Here is a 17,085-nt window from a genome sequence, read left to right as displayed (position 1 = left end):
AGTTGTATCTCATGGAGGCATTTCCTCAACTGAAGCTCCTTTCTCTGTGATAACTCCAGCTGTGTCAAGTTGACACAAAACTAGCCAGTACAGTAATGTACACATTGTGTGCTGGTTATGTCAGGATAATTAGCAGATCATCACCTTCAACCATTTTTTTAAAAAAAGATTTATTTATTGATTATATGTAAGTACACTGTAGCTGTCTTCAGACACACCAGAAGAGGGAGTCAGATTTCGTTACGGATGGTTGTGAGCCACCATGTGGTTGCTGGGATCTGAACTAAGGACCTTTGGAAGAGCAGTCGGGTGCTCTTACCTGCTGAGCCATCTCACCAGCCCACCTTCAACCATTTTTAAAAATTAAGTCATATTTATTTACATAGGGGTGTGTGTGTGTGTGTGTGTGTATGTGTGTGTGTGTTATGTGTGCGTGTGTGTGTGTGTGTGCGCGTGTGCCTGTGCCTCCATACACATGTAGTCAGAGGATAACTTTTAGGAGTCAGTTTGCTCCAGGGATCAAACTCTGCCAGGTTTGGTGGCACCTGCTAAGCCCTCATGCCAGCTTGATGGAATGTTATTATTTCTTCATGTTGAATACATTGAAATCCTCCCTTCTCCTTGTTAGGAGACAGACATATTGGTACATTTTCTTTTCATCCCAGTGAGCCATAGAACACCAAAACTTACTGTTGTCCGCACATCAAACCCATGACCAGCCTCACCCTAGCCCTCCTTCCTTCCTCTTCTCCCCAGCCTCTCACCAGGACTGTTCTCAGCTTCAACTCTCAGCTATCATTCAGCACTTTTAGATTCCACATCTGAGTGAAACCATAGCTTGTGTCTGCCTTATTTTACTTAATGGAAAGACCCCCAAGTCCACCCACGGCGTTAAAATGGTGGGCTTCTCTTCCTTCTATAGCTGAATGGCATTTATGACTGAACAGCGTACCTCAGATTCCTTAGATAGTGGTCCTCCCATGTCCGTCTGGGTTGGCTGGGTATCTTTCTTTCTTTTCTTTTAATTAGATATTTTCTTTATTTACATTTATTTTTGTTTTGTTTTGGTTTTTTGAGACAGGGTTTCTCTGTATAGCTCTGACTGTCCTGGAACTCGCTCTGTAGGCCAGGCTGGCCTCAAATACAGAAATCTGCCTGCCTCTGCCTCCCAAGTGCTGGGATTAAAGGAGTGCGCCACCACTGCCCAACTTTATTTACATTTCAAATGTTATCCCCTCTCCTGGTTTCCCCCCCACAAAACCCCCTATCTCCACTCCCCCCCACCAACCCACCCACTCCTGCTTCCAGGCCCTGGCCTTCCCCTACACTGGGGCATGAAGCCTTCATAGGACCAAGGGCCTCTCCTCTCATTGATGACCGACTAGGCCATCCTCTGCTACATATGCAGCTGGAGCCATGAGTCCCCCCATGTGTGCTCTTTGGTTGGTGGTTTAGTCTGGGGTACTGGTAAGTTCATATCGTTCCTTTTGACTGGGGATCTTATCTACTATGAGTAGGACTTCAGTAAACTCAGGAGTGCAGGTGTCTCTGATAGTCTGATTGCATCTCCTTTAGACAGAAACCAGGTCAAACTATCTCCTGGTACTTCTATTGTCTCCTGTAAAGGCCGTACTAGTTTGAATTCTCACTAGTAATGTGTGTAACATATGTGTGTGTGTTTGTGTGTGCATGAATGCTTTACTGAGCTACCTCCTGAACCTAAGGTTAAGATTTATTCTGACTTTCTACTTATTTATTTTATTTTTAGTTGCAATATAAGGCTTGAATATGCGTGCACATAAGTGTAGGTGCCTGTGTAGACCAGAGGCATTGGATGCCCTTGGAACAAGAGTTACAGTCAGTAACTCCTGGCAAATCCCTTAATGTAGCTACCCAGATCCAAAGTACATCCTTAGCAAGAGCTGTATGCCCACTGAGCCATCTTTCCAGCCTCCTGAAAGGTTCTTGGGGTTGTTTGTTTATAGGTTTTGTTGTTGTTATTATTTTTCTTTTCTGTTTTCTTTAATTTAATTTTTTTTTTATTATAGGGTATCACCATGTAACTGTGGCTACTCTGGAACTCAATATGTAGACCAGGCTGGCCTCAACCTCACAAAGATCCTGCCTCTGCCTCCCTTGCACTGGGATTAAAGGTGTGTGACACCACTGCCCAGAGGAAAAAAAAATACTTTAGAAGCGTGGAAAGTAAAGAAAAACCAGGGAGAAGGAGAAGTGAAAAGTGGTGTAGATAAGATTCAACTCAGGTGACCAAGAAAAGAATGTGGGCGGGGCTTGGAGGTTCCAAGGAGGGTCTAACCTAAGGCAGCCAGAAGGGAGGGGGGTAAGTCTAGTGTTTTCACAGACTGGAACTCCCAAGGGTGCATCATGGTCAAAGAAATGACGTACCAGCCGGGCGTGGTGGCGCATGCCTTTAATCCCAGCACTTGGGAGGCAGAGGCAGGTGGATTTCTGAGTTCGAGGCCAGCCTGGTCTACAGAGTGAGTTCCAGGACAGCCAGAGCTACACAGAGAAACCCTGTCTCGAAAAAAAAAAAACAAAAACAAAACAAAACAAAACAAAAAAACAAGAAAAGACTTACCAATCACAAATGGGCCGTCTGTGAGAGAAAACCGTAACTTTGTGTTGCTTCATTTTGCTTTTTTTTCTGTTTCTTTTGTGACAGGACCTCCCTATGGAGACCTGCCTTTCCTCAAGCCTGTCATCCCCCTGCCTCAGACTCCTGAGTGCTATTAGCCACCATGCCAGCTTCATTTCTCATTTTTGTGGGCTTTTCACTTCTACATATGTTCAAGAGAATGCAGAATATCTGGGAAAAGGCTGAGGCTTCTATATCTCATCCATGCCCCTTCCTCGACAGACCAATCATCTCTCTCTGAGGTACCTGTTTGTCTCTGGAAGCATTCTGTCCTGTGGAGGATGAAATAATCCATCGATTTCCATGGTGTAAATGTGAGAAGATGGGATCTGGACCGGTGACTCCGTCACGGCTGTGAAGAAGAATAAGTAAGTCTGGAAGGAGCGGGACTGAGGAGCAGAACGCATTGGTTAATTGGGTTTCTGATTAACTACGGGTTAATGAGAAGACACTGTTGTCTGAAATCTCTCTAGATTGCCTCAGTCCATTGCCTAGCTTTAATAAGTAGCCTAATGAACATAATTAAATCTCTTCTTACCGGTTCTGCATCCTGCAGAGCCTTGGGATCATCGCTCTGAACACAATATGTAATTCTACCCTGCACTGTAGCTGCAGAAGGTACCAGAATTACAGGCAGCTCCTACACACTCCCTTGCTTTAAACAAACAAACAAACAAACATGCCCACGATCTATGATCTATATCTTCATTATATGTAAATTTATCTTAGTTAAAGCAAGTGCCAGTTGTGTATCATAGGATATGTCCAACCCTTTGGCCCATGAGGGGATTTGGAGATTGTGAAATATAATAATGCTACATAAAAATAGAAGAAAAGTAAAATAAAGGGGGCAGGGAGCATGAGGACAGCTAGGGGACAGCCCGATGGGCAGTGAGGGCAGCAGGATCTCCTGTGAATCTGTAAGGTCTGTCCCCACGCTGGGTCACAACTGGCCTCACTGGGAGGCTCCTACTATGCCTCCCCCTCCCTGACAAAAAGTGGTGGTCATTTTTGAAATTGCTTGTTTTAGTGAAATGAAAATAAATTCCGCTAAAATGTCAGAGCCGGGGAAGGGAGGGGGGGGGAGGGGAAGAGTCAGATCCCTTTTGTCCATTGATACATTCTCAATACGCCAAGAGGGTCTCCCCGTGTGAAAGCTCTCCAACATGTGTTGGAGGAATGAAAGAACAAAACGGAGAATCAATATTTATTATGTACAAGCGTCTTAGTTAGGGTTTTACTGCTGTGAACAGACACCATGACCAAGGCAACTCTCGTAGGGACAACATTGAATTGGGGTTGGCTTATAGATTCAGAGATTCAGTCCATTATGATCAAGGCGGGAGCACATGACAGCATCCAGGCAGGCATGGTGCAGGAGGAGCTGAGAGTTCTACATCTCCATCTGAAAGCTGCTACCAGAATACTGGCTTCCAGGCAGCTAGGGTGAGGGTCTTAAAGCCCACGCCCACAGTGACACACCTACTCCAACAGGGCCACACCTTCTACTAGTGCCACTCCATGGGCCGAGCATATACAAACCATGGAAACAAGAGTACATGATTCTGTGGCGTTTAACATTGAATCCAATCGAAGAACACAGCACTGAAGTTTATAAAGCAGAGAGATGTGACTCTATTGGACATGCATCAAGATTGGTGGAACACAGGTCCCACCTTAGTTAGCTTTGATGACAAATTAAAGCTTTCCTTGGCTGTCAAAAAAATGGTCTGATCAAAAATAAAACATCAAAATTCTACTCAGGCAAGTATTTCATATGGATTATCACACATTCCTTGAAAGAAGGCCAACGGGGCCATCAAAACTTGGGAGCCGAAAATGCAGAGACTGTACCCGGCAATTATTATCCACTGGACCCTTGACTGGAGTTGCAAGGACTGGCAAGTGTGCTTACAGGATGCTACTATGTCTGAGGATATGCCTCAGACACAGGCAGGGAAGGAGGAACCTGCAGAAGCCCTGCTCTAAAGGACCAGTCTAAAACCCATCGGTGCAGGCATCTATGGTTGTATGGCTGCTGTGTTTGGACAGACTCTTGGTTTTGACAAAGATGGCGCCTACCTACAGGAGTGCACTCACCTTCCTATTCCAGAAAATTCCAGGCCTCCAGATCCTTTGAATTTTGCTTCCCTTTCATCATAAAAGCCATACCTTTTGTGAAGTTCAGAGTATTTGTTGATTGGGTGCATCTTAGGGACCCACTGAAGGAGCCTCTGCTGCACTGTAATGATCTGTGGACATCTAAAGCAGGGAGTGTGTGGGGTTTGGAAAACCATCCCTGGGTAAATGAGATGGGTAAGAGAGAGGGAAATGAAGATTTTTTTTTTTTTAATTATTCATTGTGTGTGGATGTGGGCATGGGCTGCACTCACGTTAAGGTCAGAAGACAGCTTGCTGTTCTTGCCTTCCACATGTGGGTTTCAGGAATCAAACTTAGGCCATGGGGCTTGGCAGCAAGCCACTTACCCACTGAGCCGTCTCATTGGCCCAATGCTCGTGTTTTTAATTAAGTCCCAGGCTCGGATGATTTTGAGTACACCTCTAAATCTCTTAATCCTCATAACCTCAAATGCACACTACAAACAGCGCTTTGTGGGGACAGTCGCACAAAACCACACTGCCAGTTGACAAAGTCCATTGAAAACATCCGTGCTATCTTTTCCTTATTCCTTGATGTCACCTGGTTTCTGAACACGCCCAGTGAGAGCCTGCCATGCCCTGGAGAGCCTGCCCTCTGGGGAGAGATCGGGCTTTCTGTGCTCTTGACCTCAGATGCCTGCTCAATCCTCTCTACCCTCTTCTGAGCCAGCACTTTTGGAGTTGAGCGAATGACAAGGCGGTGAATTGACTGGACGTAGAATGAGAAGAAGAGGGGATGCTCTCGAGTCCCCTTAGACTGAAAAGACAGACTTCAGGGAACAAAGCGGCCAAGAATAGGCTGCCTGGGGAAGCTGTGTACTGCAGGGCTGGTGGGATCCAGGGCTCTTACAGATTGGTCTGAGACCTGGGAAGGCAGGGTTGTCTGGGAAGGGTGGACCTAGATTTCTGTTCTACAGTCTTGAAGAGACACAATAGTCTTAAAAAGACTATTTTATTTCTTGCTTTCTTTTAAAAAATGGATTTATGTCTGTGTACCATGTGCATTCCCAGTATCTGTGGAGACCAGAAAAGAACTCCATGTTCCCAGAGACTGGATCAACAGGTAGTATGGACTATTATGTAGGTACTGGGAATCGAACCTGGGGCGGCACACAGAGGCCAAGAGATGTCTCAATAGGGCGTGTCTTCATGTTTGGTTAAGGATGTTATGTAATCTGTCTGTGAGAGATGAGTTCCACTGGTCTTCCAAGTCTTGACAGTAAATCTTTGATCTTCGTGGAACGGTGAGGATTTGACCGACCCAAGACTAATTATATAACTTAATTATTAGTCCCCTCCCACTCAGTCACTTCAGAAGCTCCTTGCCCTGAGTCTCCAAATGACTGGACATGGAATTCGACAAAGAGGGGATGCTCCTGAGTCCCCTTAGACTGAAAAGATAGACTTCAGGGAACAAAGCGGCCAAGAACGGGCCAAGATCTTTCCTGTCAAGATCTCATAAGACCTTTCTCAGTTTTTGTTTGTGTGGGTGTGTGTTTTGTTTGTTTGTTTGTTTTGAGGCAGGGTCTCATACAGCCCAGGCTGGCTTTGAACTTGCTATGTAGACAAGGATGATGACCTTGAACTCAGGCCCCCCTCCTTCTACCTTCCAAATGCTGGCTTTACAGGTGTGTTGCCACCATCGATTCAAACTCAAGGCTTTATGAAGGCTAGGCAACCACCCAGTCACTTGAACTACACTCCAACCTTTGCCCTCCTTTTCAAATCTCAAGCTTTTCATTTTCTCCTCAGGAGAGAGTCCTCAGACTCAGTCACCGAGGCCACAGGAATGGCTTCCTCACCGGAGCACTGTGCAGGCCGCTGACCATACTGCATCCAGAATGATTTTTGGAAAATCACACCCTGCGTTCAGACTCCCTGTTAAGAACTCTTTATTGGTTTTACTGGGGTGAAGCCTGGTGATGTCAGTCCTCTGAGACAAGGTGCCTTCCTGCTTAAGCCTGTCCCTCGTCTCTGAGCACGTTCCCTCTATTCCCATGTTCCAATGGCAGAACCTGAGAGTGAGTGAGTACTCTCTCTTCTCTACATGCTACTGTCCCCTATCCTTCTCCCACTAACACGGAGCTAGCTAACCCTGCTTTTTTTCAACTCTCTAGAAAGTTTTCCAGGCTTCCTCCCCATACCAGATCCCCTCTAAGCCTCCTATACCTGCCATTTCCACATTGTGATTGTATCTGGCTTATTGCTGTCCTCCTTACAGTACATGGACCAATGTACCTTCCATTAGGTATTTATTTCTTGACCTTATCCATAATACCATACCATAGTGTGGGGATGTTTAAAGAGTTCTCTTTCTGGCCGGGCAGTGGTGGCACACATCTTTAATCTCAGCACTTGGGAGACAGAGGCAGGCAGATTTCTGAGTTAGAGACCAGCCAGGTCTACAAAGTGAGTTCTAAGACAGCTAGGGTTACACAGAGAAATCCTTTCTCAAAAAACCAAAACCAAACCAAACCAAACCAAACCAAACCAAGCCAAAACAAAACAAAAGAGTTCTCTTTTGAAACCCTGTTGGTGAATTGTGTAGTTTCTACTACTCTGCTTTAAGCTCCGGGCAGACAGCACTACCAGCCCACTGCCCAGGTCCCCTTGGATACTCGGATGAAAGACCCACACACACATTAGCTTATTTTTAATATGCTTTTAGCTCAATGGCCTGGCTCTTCTAAGCCTTTCTCAGCTAGCGCTGCCTTCTCTTCACTTCCAGCTCAAACCTCTCTAATCCTTCCCTCAGTTGCCCAGTTATCTTCTCCTTGCTCAGCACCTTAAATCTGCCCTCAGCTTAGATGTGTTTCTAATCTCCTGCCTGCTACCCTAGGCCCAGTCAGGGAAGTGGCCAATGGCCATCCCACCTGAGATCTCACAGAGTGGGTGACCCCTTCTCCTCCTCCTGCATCTTAACCTGCCTCTGGGAACCTGAAAGTCCACCTCTTCTGCCTAGCCACTGGCTGCTAGCATCTTTATTGATCCATCAAGAACCAATTGTGGAACAGGACTTCAGCCTTCACAGGCAGATTCCCGAGCAAATCATCAAAACCACCACTTACACATTGGTTTTCAGACAACAAATATGCATTTTAACAAAGATTCCATGCAAGCAGTAAGCCCAGTGCTAGATTTTGCTTATCCATTTGCTTTCAAAACTAGGGAACAAGCCGGGCGTGGTGGCGCATGCCTTTAATCCCAGCACTTGGGAGGCAGAGGCAGGCGGATTTCTGAGTTCGAGGCCAGCCTGGTCTACAAAGTGAGTGCCAGGACAGCCAGGGCTACACAGAGAAACCCTGTCTCGAAAAAACAAAAAAAAAAACAAAAAAAAAAACAAAACAAAAAAAAAAACAAAAAACAAAACAAAACAAAAAAAAAACAAAACTAGGGAACAAGTTGGGAATTGGAATGTATGCCCCAGGGCAGAGTGGCAGGATGACAGCTATATTGGGAAGAGTCTGTTCCCAGGGTATTTGGGCCCCTTGGTAAGCCTCAGCTCACATTGTGAAGGTGTTGAGTCTATCCCTCATTTCTAAACCAAGGGCACGTAGTGACAAGGATGTCTTGTCATCACTTTGCCTCCTTTCAGCTCACGACACTCTAATTCTCCTACCGCTGGTTCGTGGGCCACGTGACCTAAAGAAATCCCTTTCTCAATTTTCCGTGTCAGATAAATGTCAGTATAATCTTGTTTTTCCAGCAAGGCAAAAGAATTAGACTTAAAGTCAGCGTGGCAATATGCACTTTCATTTTCTGAGTCTCAGTATTTCTACCCTCTAATATGTAGTTAAGATGAACTCCCTGCCATGACCCCATACTCCGCAATAAGCCAATGTTTATCTCGCTCCACCCCCCTTCTTCCCACCCTATCCTCCCTGTCTTCTTTACCTCTCCTCCTCTGTTCTTATTCTGTTTCCTTTATGAACAATTTCTATCCAAAGCTGGTGGATAAGCAAGGCGGAGGCTTCACAGAGCAGGGTAGATGGGCAGGTGTAGACACAACTACAGAGGCATGCAGTACATGAGGGGGGTCTTCATGTACCACAAGGGGGCGCCTATGATTGCAAGATGGAGCCGGGGTTGGGTGAACAGGGCAGCCTTGGAGAAGAGAAGCCAGTGTGTGCTGATGGCCTCGAATGCTGTGAAGAAGGTGAATAAATATTTGGTGAAGAAAGGAATATTTAAGTAATTTCCAAGAATCTTCTTAAATGACTATTTTTTAAATATTTACTTATTTTATGTATTTGAGTACACTGTCCCTGTCTTAAGACACACCAGAAGAAGGCATCAGATACTATTACAGATGGTTGTAAGCCACCATGTGGTTGCTGGGAATTGAACTCAGGACCTCTGGAAAAGCAGTCAGTGCTCTTAACTGCTAAACCATCTCTCCAGCCCAACTATTTTGTGTATGGATGTTTTTGTCTGCATGTATGCCTGTTCATTGCATGCATTCCCGGGTGCCCTTCAGAGGCCAAAAGAGGGTGCCAGATCCCTCAGGACTGGAGTGCGTGGTGGGATGTCTTAACTGCCGAGACATCTTTCCAGATGCTCTTTAAATAAATCTCAAACTCCTTACCCTAATCACATAATGGAATATGACCAGGCATGGGACAGATCCAAGTCATCTTCCAGCCAGGAGGGTGCAGTAAATACGGCTTTGGTGTTCTGAATCTTCTGCTGAGGCTGCACAGCCTGAGCCCCTTCAGCAGCACCAGAGAAGTCCAAACTGATGCACAGACGGAAAGACCAAGGCTTCAGTAACCAATGGCAGCAGGATTATGAGAGTCCAGGAACAACTGTTCCACACTGAAGGAAATTAAAGACATACTGACAACAATAAGTGATTCTCAGAGCCAAGCAGTGGTGTCGTGACCAAGCCAGCTCAGTCAGTCATCAGGGTCTCGAGGGAAAGACTGACGATTAAAGAAAGGAAAGACAGTTAGACAACATTATAGCCTGACTCCAGCCAGGGCTGAGGCTGCAGCAGGTTTATTTTTTCCCAGTCTGCTTTTATACCATTCTAGGTACATGCAAAGAATAAGGTCAGTTCTTAGGTCAAAGGCATAATAATCAACAAGGCAATAAACACAAAGTCCTGTAGCCACTGTGTCTAGGGGCTTATCAGGATGACCAAGATAAAAGGAATGCCATACATTCCCTGGCTGTGTTCACCTTGATCCTTGCATCAGCCCAAATGTAAATATTCTTATCTGAGCTTACTCCCTTGTCCTCCTAGCCCAGTGTAAATATTCTTGCCAATATTCTAGAAGCGGCATCAAGGGCTCTCCGCATCTTCCCCCTTTTTATTTCATAAACAAGACTGCGTCTGTCTTAGGTTGTTCTGACAAAAGTGCCTTCCTTACCTGTCATGGAATGTGCATTGTCAAATTAATGCATTTTTATCTTAGGTTGGTTGGGCTCTGTGCAGAATCTTACCCGTCATTGACTGGTAGCCTGTTAAATTAAAGACTCTGTCTGGGGATCCATTTTTAGTTTCAAGCTATATACGTTGGCTACCAAGATACATGATGTTATTAAAGGCAAGTTTTATCAAAATGGGCAGGAATAAAAGTATTCCTAGGACAAGAAGGGCCAACATGTTCAAGCCATTCTTGAAGCTTGACCAAGATGAAAATATTGACCTTAAGCCATGAATAATTTTATCGGCAGAATTAAACTCAGTGGAGCAGCACTGTTTAAATTCATAATCTTGTTATGCAAAGTTAAAACATCCAGAGAGGTGTTAGAATTATACCAAATACCCTGCAAGTGTCTTTGAATGTTCTCCCAATTATAGTGACTGCCATTGTGTTAGAAGTGACACAAATCCATTCGTATTTAGCATGACACTGGAGATGGCTCCTTACTCTTAGACTCTGAACCTCTTTATGATAATTTGAATATAGTATCAATAAAGAGCATCAATCCATTGTTCCAAACACCTATCTAAATTCTCTTAAACATTTAGAGCATGAGTAACATTTTCTGCTAAATGATTAACAAAAGTAGCTGTCTTAACTTTTTTCATCAAGACTTTTGCAGAAGCAGGGGTGCTAGCTATTAGCAGAACCAAAGGTGCTATATCAGCAGTGTGTCTGAGGATGCCCTGCTGTGTGCCAAAAGCAGAGCAGGAGATGTAAGACAGGTACCAGCAATTTAATTCAAATAAAATGTGGGATAAAATAAAACTTCTTTCCATCATCCTCACAAAATTCTCGGAGTTTGAGATGATGTATGCTCTGTGGCCCTTGCATCCCAAGCCCATAGACTGACTATGGCGGTAGACTCAAGGGTTGTCAAGGCAAATGCTCCGAGAGTGATGCATTCAAGGAAATAGTCCCTGTGAAAACGTTGCAAAGAGAAGGGGGGGGGGGGAAGTCCCTGCTGTAAGCTCTCACCACCTGATCCATTCCAGGGATGTGAGTTACTTTAATAAAAAGCTAATGAAAAAAATTGCAAGTATGTATCCACATGGACTTACATAAAGTAGTCCCTGTTGCGACCCCTCACCCCACCATTTTTTAGTGCCCCGTCTCCTACTTTTGTCATGGTAATACCCATGAGAAGAAGGGGTAGGACCAGGTATTTTAGACCAGAGGCTGGAACTCTAGAATGCCTTACCAGAATGTCCCTCTTGATAAACAGTGCCTACGTGTGTCTTCCCAAGGTGTTATACCCCTCATATACCTCACCAGACACAAGAAGGTGACCATTTTAATGACATATGATGGGAACTTCACCATGAGAGCTACAGCATTCACAGGAAGGCATTCATGAACTCTGCTGCCCAGGACAGCATTAGCATGAAAGAGGACCTAACCGGGGCCAGCTCTGCCCACTGCAAACCTTCTGCTGTGGACTAATGATCAGTTTGAGAAGTCAGAATCCAGCCTTCAAGATTAGGGATTGTAGGGCTGGTGAGATGGCTCAGTGGGTAAGAGCATCCGACTGCTCTTCCGAAGGTCCAGAGTTCAAATCCCAGCAACCACATGGTGGCTCACAACCACCCGTAATGAGATCTGACTCCCTCTTCTGGAGTGTCTGAAGACAGCTACAGTGTACTTACATGTAATAAATAAATAAATAAATAATCTTAAAAAAAAAAAAAGATTAGGGATTGTAGCCAGGTGGTGGTGGAGCACACCTTTAATGCCAAAACTCAGGAGGTAGAGGCACGTGGATCTTTGTGAGTTCAAGGTCAGCCTGGTCTACAGAATTGAGCTCCAGGACAACCAGGGCTACACAGAGAAACCCTATTTTATAAAACAAATCAAAACAAAAAACCAAACAATAGATTAGAGGTCTATAAAATGTCAAAATAAGGGGAAAGGCTATGTTTATCTTATGTTATGTACCTGTCTGTTAACTGGCTTTATAAACCTTACACATGTGTGCCTTCCCTGGTTGAGACACTGTGAATGGAAGGGTAAGCTTTTGAAAATTCTCTTTTATGTGTTTTCCACCTTATTCTAAGAGCAGAAATTAGGCAAGTCAGGTTTAAAAGGCCCTTGGGCCAGGCTTTGCCTTTCAACACATTATTATAAATTGCCGGGAAACATTTCATAAGCTAAGTTGGCACAGGGTTAATTTAGCTTTCAGACCTACCAGCACATAGCATGCAGTCATGTTAGGGCCAAAGGTCATGACTGGAGAAGCCTGACCTGGCTAGAGTATCCCATACCCCATCCCAGTTTCAAGATGGGCACGTGGCTACTCAGCTCTGTGCAGACTGACCCCCCACAGCTCTTGTATGTGCTACTTAACTCAGCTTTCTCAACAGGAATCCAAGAAGTGGGTACAGTTTGTTGGTACTTTGTATTTTCAAGTTGGCTAAAGTTTGCGTTTTTTAAAAAGATGAATATGAAACCATTCTCTTCTCTTTCTCCTTCCCCTCCCTCCTTCTCCCCCGCCCCCCCTTTCGATGTCTTACTACTTAGCCCAGGCTGGGTGTACAAAAAAGATCCTTCTGACACTTATCTCCCCAGTGTTGGGACTCTTGATTCCTTTTGTCAGGGTTTCGTAGACATTTATTGAGTGGGGAGGGGGAGGGGTGGATATGAGGGTGGGGCTTCCTTTGTCTTGGTAAGTAAGGAACTCTCTGGGAAAGAGTCTGACTAACCTAGGCAGCCAGAGGTCCATCTCCTTGCTAAGAGGGTCCAACCTGCAGCCCTTCTGCAAGCCCAGGATATGCTTCACACCTATTTCACACGGAGAACCCCAGGGGCCTGCTGCTTCTCGGCACACAGGAAGAGGCCATTTGAATAAGCTAAATGCAGAAGGGAAAGAACAAACGTCACAAAGATACATTGTATCCACAGGCAGCTGTATGAAAGCAGTCATCTGTGAAGAAAAAACCCAGCAGATCCCAGGGGACTTTTTTTTTTTTTTTGGTCTCGCCACACCCAAGCCCTCACCATACTCTTGTAATCTCTTTGATCATAGAGAAGCAACACAGGAGTTTGGGCTGCCCTAGAGACCTACTTCATACACAAGGGAATTTTGGGACCAGGTCTCATGGGTAGCAAGACTGAGAGGCAGTCATAAGACAAAGGTTCCTTCCAGCTAAGAGTGTAGAATTTCTTTCTTTCTTTCTTTCTTTCTTTCTTTCTTTCTTTCTTTCTTTCTTTCTTTCTTTCTTTCTTTTTCTTTCTCTCTCTCTCTCTCTCTCTCTCTTTCATTTTTATTTCCTTATTTTGGGTGTGTTTAGGGAGGGAGGCACATCACAGAAGAAACTCAGGGCATCAGGGTTTGAGGCAGGAGCCTTTTACCTTCTCTTGGGCCCAAATACTAGCACTTAAAAAAAAAAGATTTATTTATTTATTTTCTATATATGTGTACAGTGTAGCTGTCTTCAGCCACATCAGAAGAAGGCAGCAGATCCCATTACAGATGGTTATGAGCCACCATGTGGTTGCTGGGAATTGAACGCAGAATCTCTGGAAGAACAGTCGGTGCTCTTAACCACTGAGCTATCTCTACAGCCTGAATTTCAGCACTTTAAAAATAGTATTTCAAGCCAGGCAGTGGTGGCACTTGCCTTTAATCCCAGCACTTGGAAGGCAGAAGAAGGTGGATCTTTGAGGCCAGCCTGGTCTACAGAGTGAGTTTCAGAACAGTCAGGGCTACATAGAACAATCCTGTCTGGAAAAAGCAAAAAATAAAAATAAAAAGTATTATTTAATTTTAGAAGCAGTTATAAAATTCTTACATCATTTTCTCTTTCTGCTTCCTCTCTCCGAACCCTCCCCTACGGCTTTCATTGCTCCCCTCAAATTCATGGCCTTTCCTCCCCAAGAATTGTTATTACGTATATGTATGTGTAATTGCACATAGATTCTTAAATTGAGCCTGCACAGTCTGTATGTTTTCAGGGCTGGCCATTTGGTGTTGGATAATCAATCAGAGTCTTTCTTGTGGAAATAGCAATGCTCAGAGAACACAAGATGACCAACTGTCCATCCATGTTAAATTCTGACACAGGGCTAGGGAGGTGACTCAAAAGCACCTGCTACCAAGCCTGACAACTGCTCTTACGCCATGCTCGCATGGTGGAAGAATGTCTGAAGTTGTCTTCGTAGATGCTTTTAAAAAAAGAAAAAAGAAAGACCTTTGATCCAGCAGGGATTGGCTGGGGTCACAGTGGAAATATTATCTTAACCTGGGCTTATGTTGGGTGTGGTCACGCTGCCTATAAGAGGTGTCAGTGAGCTTCACAGACATAGAGAGAGGATTGACCAACACTCTAAGCGATCCATGTGATACCAGGCTGGTGAGAAAGAGACACTCTAGACACCTGAGGCTAAGATCTTGAAGGGACACTTCAGTGGTTACACAGAGCAAGGTAAGGTGACAGGGCCAGGGGTGACAGGGCCAGCAGGAGAGCAGAGTGGAGTGAGAACAAAGAGCTCTGACAGAAGCCCAGGTCTCACAGGAGCTCCAGCTGCAGTTCTGCCCCACCCCCACCCCACCCCCACCCTGTCCCCAGGGAGTCTCAGAGCCTGCACCAGCTGCAGGGACCCTCACCCTTGGCATTCCACAGTGTCCTGAGCAGCTTCATTTCTCCCTCTCAGTCAGGGGCTGAGGGAAGTGTCTGCCTCACCTTCAACTCTGCTCCTCATCTTGAGAGAGAAAAGGCCAGCTCCTTCCTGCAGGGTCCCTCTGGCTCTCCTGGAAACTAAGTGCACAGTTGTAAATAGGAGCCGCCCTGTGAACTATGGAGAGAGAAACACTGTAGCAGCAAAGCACAGGGATTCTTGAGAATCTCTGCTTCCTGCTCCACACCCTGGCCCTATGCTGGATGCAAGTGAGATTTCCCCAGGGAGGAGGTCAGAGCATCCTTGCAGGGATGCAAGTGCTGGCCTGGCTCCTCCTCAGGGAAGGAGCATCACCCTGAGGGGCTCTGTGTACCCACCTGGCAACAGGTGTTGATTCCAAGCTCAGCCTGCACACCTGTGTCCAGGGGATGACAGAGACTCTGGTGCGCCCTTTTGTCTGTCCCATGCTAACCTTGAACATTGGAGGGATGGGGGCATTATATGGGACATGGACAAGCCAATCCAGAGAGGTTTCCATGGCGGATCTTGTCCTTACAGATGCCGACATCAGGTGGTGTGTACAGCTGCTATGGGAACACAAGCCTGCTCTGTGTAGACCTGGAGTTAAGAGTGCATCCCACAAAACCCTGGGGCAGAAGCCACGGCTCTGCTTCTTACATGGGTTGGAAAAAATAATGCTCTTAACTGCTGAACTGCACCAGGAACACAAATTTTAAAGGGCTAGTTTGATTAGGCTATTTTGATTATACTAGACTAAGCATAGCAATTCTAAAAAGATATTGTCTAACATGGACATATGCACCTGTGATCCCAGCACTCAGAAGGCCACACTAGGACCTGTTTCTAGTTTCAGCAGTGTGAGTAAGGTCAGACTGCCTAGCTATACAGTAAAACCCCCGGTTAAAAAAAAATGGAGGGAGTGGCTAGAGAGATGGCTCAGCAGCTAAGAGCACTGACTGCTCTTCCAGAGGTCCTGAGTTCAATCCTCAGCAACCATGAGGTGGCTCACAACCATCTGTAATGGGATCTGATAAGTTTTCGGCTGTACAGACATACAAGTGGTCAGAGCCCTCATACCCATAAAATACCTAAATAGTAAATCTTTGAAAAACTGGAGGGGATCCATTTCAGATCTAAAAACTCGGTAGAGAGAGAGAGAGAAGCAAAAGCAGAAGGGAATAAAAGATCATCACTGGATGAATCACAGAAAATTCCCTAGCTACGAAGAACAAGCATTTCCCCCTTTTCAATGATTTTTAAATTAATTTATATATGGTGTGTGTGTGTATGTGTGTGTGTGTATGTGTGTGTGTGTTTGCATGCACATGTGCATGCAGGCAAATGTGAACAATGCATGGGTAGAGGTCAGAGAATAACTGGGTAATTTTCAGGTCTTGGTTCTTGTTAGCTTACAGACAATTCATTAGGCTACTCCCAGGAACCTAGTAACAGCTACCCCAAATTATAGAGCTGCCAAGTGTATAAGAGGGACTGCTTGGCTACCCCAGCTTACTTGTTCTCTCTCTCTCTCTCTCTCTCTCTCTCTCTCTCTCTCTCTCTCTCTCTCTGCCCCTACATGTCCCTGGCAGGCCTCTCATGCTCTCTTCCTTTCTTCCTCTCTTTCTTTCTGTCCTTCTCCCCTCTATTCTCTGCCTCTATCCCTTTCCAGGTCACTTCTCTTCCCTTATACTAGGCCTGTCGCATGGCCTGATTCCTTAGGGGACACCTTGGCATAGGCCAGCTAAAGTCCTCCTTCCCACCACATTATAAAATGTAGCAAACACTCTTGATAATGGAATTTGTTCCAAACCAAGGCACAGCATCACACACTTCGGGAGAACTGGAAGCCTACGGAAGTCTTTTTAAAACACTCTGTTTCTAAGAGGCTAATAATATGCACACTTCTTAATAAAGGAACATGCAAGAAAAGAAGGGAACACAGTGACCCAGGGAAGAAACCCAACATACAGAGGAGAGGATGAATGGAGGGTACCTGGCTAAGTCCTAGCAGAAGAGAAGGCTGAAGGAGAGAATACTTGAGGTCACCGGGATTAACAGAATTCCTGATGTGACCAGATGTACTAGGAAGAGCTGCTGACAACTGATGCAGAGGTTGGGTTGAATTGTTAAATATATATAGAGAACCCAAAAGAAAAAAAAAAGAAAACAAACAACAACATCACAACAAGAACAACAAAAGCACAC

The 17,085-nt window shown here is 45.2% G+C and overlaps 1 long non-coding RNA gene across 2 annotated transcripts; it reads right to left on the bottom strand.

Moving 5' to 3' along the window:
• Positions 1-8,201: 8,201 nt before the first annotated feature.
• On the bottom strand, positions 8,202-15,109 carry LOC147000128 (uncharacterized). 2 transcript variants are annotated; one of them, XR_015046189.1, is made up of 5 exons: positions 14,925-15,109; positions 13,863-13,966; positions 12,945-13,091; positions 9,402-9,738; positions 8,202-8,961 (listed from the first exon to the last, which is right to left on the bottom strand). It is a non-coding gene; the product is annotated as an uncharacterized LOC147000128 (long non-coding RNA). The 2 variants fall into 2 exon arrangements; XR_015046190.1 differs by lacking the exon at positions 13,863-13,966.
• Positions 15,110-17,085: the final 1,976 nt, after the last annotated feature.

This window comes from Mus caroli, unplaced genomic scaffold (genome assembly GCF_978045245.1).
Source record: "Mus caroli unplaced genomic scaffold, Mus_caroli_1 scaffold_20, whole genome shotgun sequence".
NCBI classification, from domain to species: domain Eukaryota; kingdom Metazoa; phylum Chordata; class Mammalia; order Rodentia; family Muridae; genus Mus; species Mus caroli.
Note: the sequence above shows the minus strand (reverse complement) of the source record. Positions and strands in the feature narration are given on the sequence as shown.